The 6,483-nt window shown below is 42.6% G+C and overlaps 1 long non-coding RNA gene across 1 annotated transcript; it reads right to left on the reverse strand.

Annotated features, from left to right (window-relative positions):
* Positions 1 to 270: 270 nt before the first annotated feature.
* Positions 271 to 2,628, reverse strand: LOC126395395 (uncharacterized). Its single transcript, XR_007570458.1, has 3 exons — positions 2,096 to 2,628; positions 1,771 to 1,862; positions 271 to 495 (listed from the first exon to the last, which is right to left on the reverse strand). It is a non-coding gene; the product is annotated as an uncharacterized LOC126395395 (long non-coding RNA).
* Between the last annotated feature and the right edge of the window lie 3,855 nt (positions 2,629 to 6,483).

Here is a 6,483-nt window from a genome sequence, read left to right on the forward strand (position 1 = left end):
ATCCAAGAGAATGTGTGTTAAATATTAAATGTGTTAAATATGACACAGCATCAGAGTCTGGGGATGCTGTGGATCCTCCAGAGCTGCCAGAGCTACTCACTGCCATGTACGAGCCCGCACTCAGACAGCAGACACCAGTGGACTTAAGAGAGAAATATGAGGAGGCCTATCTCAACATGAAAAGACACATCCACCCTGACCAGTGTAAGAGACTGGAAGCCACAACAAAACAGCAGGCAAGTGACAACTTATTGCAGTTTGTGATTTTAATTACATTTTTTCAGAACATAAACCATCAAGAACGAAGTTAAAACATATTGAACAAATATAAACAGACAAATATGGGAGGGAGACAGGGACAAGGGAAGTGGGGTGTAGATAGCACGACCCCCACTAAAAAAACACCTTCCAGCGTCCCTGGAGGGAAATGAAGTCGAGGTGTCTGTAGGGATAGCAGTTTAGTCACTCAGCAGTTTAAGTGTCTTTTGGTTTTCCCTGGAGAGGAATAGAAAAAGAAAAAAAAAGAGACAAAAATATTCATATTTTAGTCACAGCCTGACTTTCAAGACATAGGAATTTCAAGAACATTTCAAGACTTAAAGGGGAAGTATGGTTTTTAGCACCCTGGACCCTATTTTCCCATCTACTTTTATCTAAATGAGTGGTGGGATTTTCAATATTTGCAGTTGCTCCAGTACAAAGCGAGGGACTGCAGGTCCAAAGCTTGTTTCAATGTATTCCAGTGGGGCAATTGAAAGTGTTGATATGTTACATTTTCACCTGCAGTCCCTCGCCTTGTCCTGGAGCAATTGCAAATATTGAAAATCCCACCACTCATTTAGTTAAAAGTAGACGGGAAAATAGGGTCCAGGGTGCTAAAAACCATACTTTCCCTTTAAGGAATAAGCCTCTCTTTGCAACAATCATATTGAATTATCTGACAACTGACCCTTGAAAAAGGTAGGCTCTCTTTTTCAAGACACCTTAAGCACTTTGCAATGGTCATCTCATTACGAACCAAAGCAAAGGTAGCTAGTGTGCACTGCAGCCCACAACACATCAGTTTGGGGTGACTGTGGCCCAGATGGTAATGCAGGTTAGCACCTTGCATGGCAGCTCCTGCCATTGGTGTGTGAGTGTGTGTCTGTGAATGGGTGAATGAGAGGCCATTGTAAAGTGCTTGAATGCCTCAGCTGGTGGAAAGCGCATCGGCTCTACAGTGCACAACGCTGCTGATTAACCATTTTATTGCAGCACAGAGTGTCTGCCAGCAACCAATTACTTGCAGAGGCTTCCTACAACTTGTTTCAACGGTTCCGATTTAATCAGAAGACAAATTAAACAGGATGACTAGCCAATGTGAAAATCAAAAGAAAGCATAGAATAATGTACTGAAGGAGACTGTTGTGCCATCACATGTTTTTTGTGGTTTGAGAGCAAAGATCCAGTCGCCGCTGTGCAAAACGCAATATAATTAGGTCTGAAAAAACCCCGGAGGAGTGCTTCGCAAGGAGTCTTTGAAAGGAGCCGAGCCTGGCGTAAAACCGGAGAGAGCAGGCAGCACGGGCACAGCACGCACCCCGTTCGTTTCTGCTGCTGGTTGAAATCTGGACTTGCACTGCGTGCTGAATGATTTATTTTGCTGGCACAAAACTATTTTTAGTCGCAAATGCGAGTAAAATGCTCGCACGTAGAGCTCTGTGGAAAACAAATCACTGCCTACAAGTAAAAAGCCATAAATAATAACTTTCACTGCTCAAAGATACTCACGTCGACCTCCGCCGACGAACCCATTCATTGTGTATGTGCTACTGCCAGCGCGCACCGTTATTGGACGGTGCATGGACACTCACAGAAAAGTGCTGCGAGAATAAAAAAAAAAGAAAAGAAAGAAAGTCAGATTAAATATTCCTTCCGCAACAATTTTAAGACCTTTGAGTAATGAATTTAAGACCAATGTAAGACATTTCTAATGAATTTAAGACATTTTCAGGCCTTACTTTTAGATACATGAATTTAAGACTTTTTAAGACTTTTCAAGGATCCGCGGGTACCCTGTGTCTGTCATTTATATCTTGCATATTTTGTGACTTACCGGTTTTGCTCTCCTCCATGTGCTCTCATGGCACGGTTGCATCCCCTGTCCCTGACACCAATCAGCCATTTTGGCACTGCTTTTTCCGCATCTTTCCTTGTTATGTCTTTGGTGAGGGAATTTTTTTTCAAACTCCCTGTAAGTGACATCACATAAGAGTGAGGCTCGTTATTGTCTAATTCGAGGCACTTTGTCAAGGTGAGCTTATCAGGTGATGGATCAGAAATGAAGATCAATCTACTCAAAGCGGTCTTTGCTATTTTATCATTAAAAGTCAAAGTGGCACAAGATTATATTTAGGAGCGAGTGTTAAGTGTTCCCAATGCAGTTGCTTTATGACACTGATGATCAATGAACAGTGTGCTCAAAACAACTGATGTTGTGTTGAGAATAAATAAATAGCATTAGAAATGTTCCGTGCACATATTCACTTCTCAGTAATTAATTAAATGATCTAAGCCACAACGGTGTCAGCTTGTTATTAACTTGGATTTTTAGATATAGACAGAAGACGGGGGAAACAATATAGGAAATGAAATAGACAGAAGACGGGGGAAACAATATAGGAAATGAAATGATGATGTTTATGGAATGTTCATTTGGAGATGGGTAAGTTTATGATGTTTTTTACGCTTCAGACTCTGCCATGTTGGACAGCCAGCGCAGTTGTTTCTGCCGTTGCCATGACAACACGCATCCATGAACCGGTCACCTGTTAATCCGAAACACCGGTCAGTCACGGCTTTTCACATGTCCGAAAACGTCGCAGCAGATTTACAAACAGGCGTTCTTTGGATAAGCTAACCGCATATGGGGAATCTACATGGTCACTTTCTCGCCTGAAAAAATGTTAAATCTTAATAATGTGACTCAACAGTCCCACTGTGAAAACTGCAGCTGCTTGTGACTCTGCTAGTCTCCACTCTGTTCTCCTACAGAAAAACGCCGTTTTTTTCATTTTCGGTTTTCCGTTTTGGTTTCAAGATCATCTGTTCCAGAACCACGGTCGGATGGTCGGATGAATTTCTGACATGTCAGAAATTTTGGCCGGCACAGACATTCGCACAGTTGAAGCAGAGCCACGAGCCGATTCGCCAACGTCTGTCTATTTATCCCTCACTGCGCCTGCGCGAAGACATAGATCACCATGGCGATGTGTCGGTGGACTGAAAATATGGAGGCCAGGTTGGTTGAGCTGTGGCAACAGTAGGCTCGTTCGAGATGAACTGCGCCTCGCCTGGAAAGTAGACGAGAACAGGCAGCCGCAGCGGGGGCGGTGACAAAAAGCCGCAGTGAAGTCGGACAGTTTCCCGACAGTTTCCAGCAGCCTTCAGTCCGTACAGGAAGTCACAGACACACTTACATCCTGTCTGGAATGATGTCAGTTCATTAAAAAAGTGATCAAACCCATTTATCAGTTTGTTTTCACCATCAGTCACACAACATGTTTTCTGTTCACAGAATAAACCTTCAGGTCAGACAAATACAATCTTAATCTCTAGAATTCAACAAAAATGAGTAGTTTATCTAAAACGTCATCTTGTTGAGTCGACATCTGAACCAATCAGCTGTTAGATCAGGTGAGAGCTAGGCGGTGCAGTCGGTGGAGAGCAACTGCAGCGCCTGGCTCTAAAAACTGCGGCTGCCTCGCTCTCGCGGCTTTATCGCCGTCCACGTTTGTAATACGTCAGAGCAAGTCGGGATGAAGTCGGACACAAAACTAACCGGCATGCATTGTGCGCCGATCGCCGGTGATCGAATCTGCGCAGGCCTGGCTCATCTCGAACGAAATATTCTTCTGCTGCCTGGTAAGTTTTTTCTGCTTTCATATTCAAGCAAGCGCAACAAACATAGGCTACAAGCTAGCGCGCTAGACGAGGTAACGTTACAACGGCAGTTACAACGGTTACAGTTACACACACACACACACACACACACACACAGAGAGGGTGCACCCTCTGTGTGTGAGGGGGTGCACCCTCTGTGTGTGTGGGGCCCATGTCATTGGTCCGACAGCCCATTAGTCCGACGTCCCGTTGTTCCGATATGTGATTATTACTGTATTTGTGTACCATAGAGGATCAGCAACGCAACAAAAGTAGGCTACTGGTCGAGATATAAGTGCCATAGAGAGGAGAGAATGAAACACCATAACCTCCTGTTATTAACTCTGGGGTCCGGGTTGTGTGGGGGGCTCTCCGCGGTGCTGAACGGCCCCCGGCGGGCGTATTTCTGCCTTGATGGTGGCTCTGGGTCAGCTGGGAAAGGCTTGAGGCGAAGCAGGCTCACGGCTTATGTGTTTGCCACTTTCTTTTTCATTTTAACCCACACCATGATCTTTTCCTGACCCTAACCAAGTGGGTTTTGTGCCTAAACCTAACCAGACCTTAACCACAGATGATGATGATTTTGGAACAACGGGACTTCGGAACAATGGGTTTAATATGGTCGGAACAATGGGCTGTCGGACCAATGGGCAGTTCCCGTGTGGTGTGTGTGTGTGTGTGTGTGTGTGTGTGAGAGAGAGAGAGAGAGATAGACAGAAAAAGAGAGAAAAAGAGAGAAAAAGAAAGAAAAAGAGAAAGAGAGAGAGAGAGAAAAAGAGAGAACGTTAAAGAAAAAAAGAGAAAAATAAAGAGAGAGAGAGAGAAAGAGAGAAAAGGAGAAAGAGAGGGAAGAGAAGAGAGAACCTTGTATGCCATGTTTGATCATATGTGAACATGGCTCCCATACAAAAAGCCACCGGCTACAGTACACATTAAGGTTAAAAACATAGTGTTTCTGACATTTTCCAAAACAGGACACTTGGATAATTACTTTGCATGAGTTATGTGGGGGCACGGTTTTATTATACATTTTATTTTGGTTTGAACCAATGTCACCATTTCATTCAAATGTTTGGGGGATAACTGCAAACTGTTTTCCTCTGAAACACCAACAGTGTATTGTGAGCTAAAAAACATCACCCATCCTTCTACTTCCATGAGTGTGAGTAGATGACTGAATTTTAATTTTTGGGTGAACTGTCTGTCACTTTCAGTTGTGTTGAAAAGATTTTGATCTCAACAAAAAGGTCTAGTTGGCATCCCGACTGTTATCTTATTTTTTTCTGCATGTCTTTACCTGTGTTGTTTACTACAGCTTGACGTCGAGGACTCTGAGGACATTGATGAGACAGAGGAGGGGCAAATGGAAGACGAAGATGTGGTGTTTGACATGTCAACTGACAACAATGAAATGTCCCAGATGCTCTCCCCTCCATCAACCTCTGCTCAGTCCTCTAGAAGTTCAGTCTCTGCCACTGTAGAGGGGGAAACATCTTCGACTGAATTAGCATCACGTCATGATGAGACCCCCAAAAGACCACGCTTTAGCAAAGCAAAGGGAAAGTCCTCTGATGCTAACAATATTGAGTTAGCAAAGTTAACTTTGTTAAAACAGGTTCATAATACTCTGTCTCTGTCTAATGACAGTGAGGAGGTATTTGGTCAACAAGTTGCAAATGAGCTCAGAAGCATTAAAGATCGAGTGCTTCAGTTAAGAGTTAGGAGAAATATTATGAACATACTGTATGATGCCCTAGAGGCAGAGCAGGCCCGGGAACATGCAACCCTCAGTCAGTACCAACCAGGAGGAGTACCATTTATGGGGTCCCAGTCAACTCAGGGAAGGTATGACCGTTACACAGCTGTGCCAATGCAAGTGCCACATCCACCATATCAGAGCCAACACAGTCTCCAGCTCCAGAGCCAACCAGCCCAACAGACCCAGTCTCAAAGCCTCCAGCCTCAACCAATGTCCTTCATGATAAATGAAGACGAATAGTTGAAAATTGGCAGTGGTTGATCAGGATGCAAGTTAACTTTTGCACTTTTTTTTGCACTACTGTTCTCTTCTAAGTGCCTTGAAAAGAGATTTGTTTATGTTTATGGAAATGTTATCATTCACTCTGTAGTGAGTGCATTCTTTAGTCTATTGTACATATTTTAGTACAGATGAGTATTTTTTAAATATTCTTTTCAGTATTTATATATTTATATTTGAATGCTCTGAACTGGTTTTGGTCATTGACTTTTATGACTTACGACACAAAACAAAATTGAGTACATGCATAGCAGTCAAGTATTTTTTTGCATTGTTTTTAATAAACAGTTTAAAATAGAATAAGGTACATCTTTTCAAATATCATGGACTTAAAACCACACAAATAACTAAAATATAATAATACTGTAATAGTAAAAACAGAAAAAGTGTAAAGAGAACAATTAACCTGTATTTTGTAGAAAGGTACACTGGCTAAAATCAAACCACTCTCACTCTTAAAAGTTATAGTGCAATAACTATTACATATTAAATTAATGTCAAGCAATGTTCACTACATTCAAGCC

This window comes from Epinephelus moara, chromosome 9 (genome assembly GCF_006386435.1).
Source record: "Epinephelus moara isolate mb chromosome 9, YSFRI_EMoa_1.0, whole genome shotgun sequence".
NCBI classification, from domain to species: Eukaryota; Metazoa; Chordata; class Actinopteri; order Perciformes; family Serranidae; genus Epinephelus; species Epinephelus moara.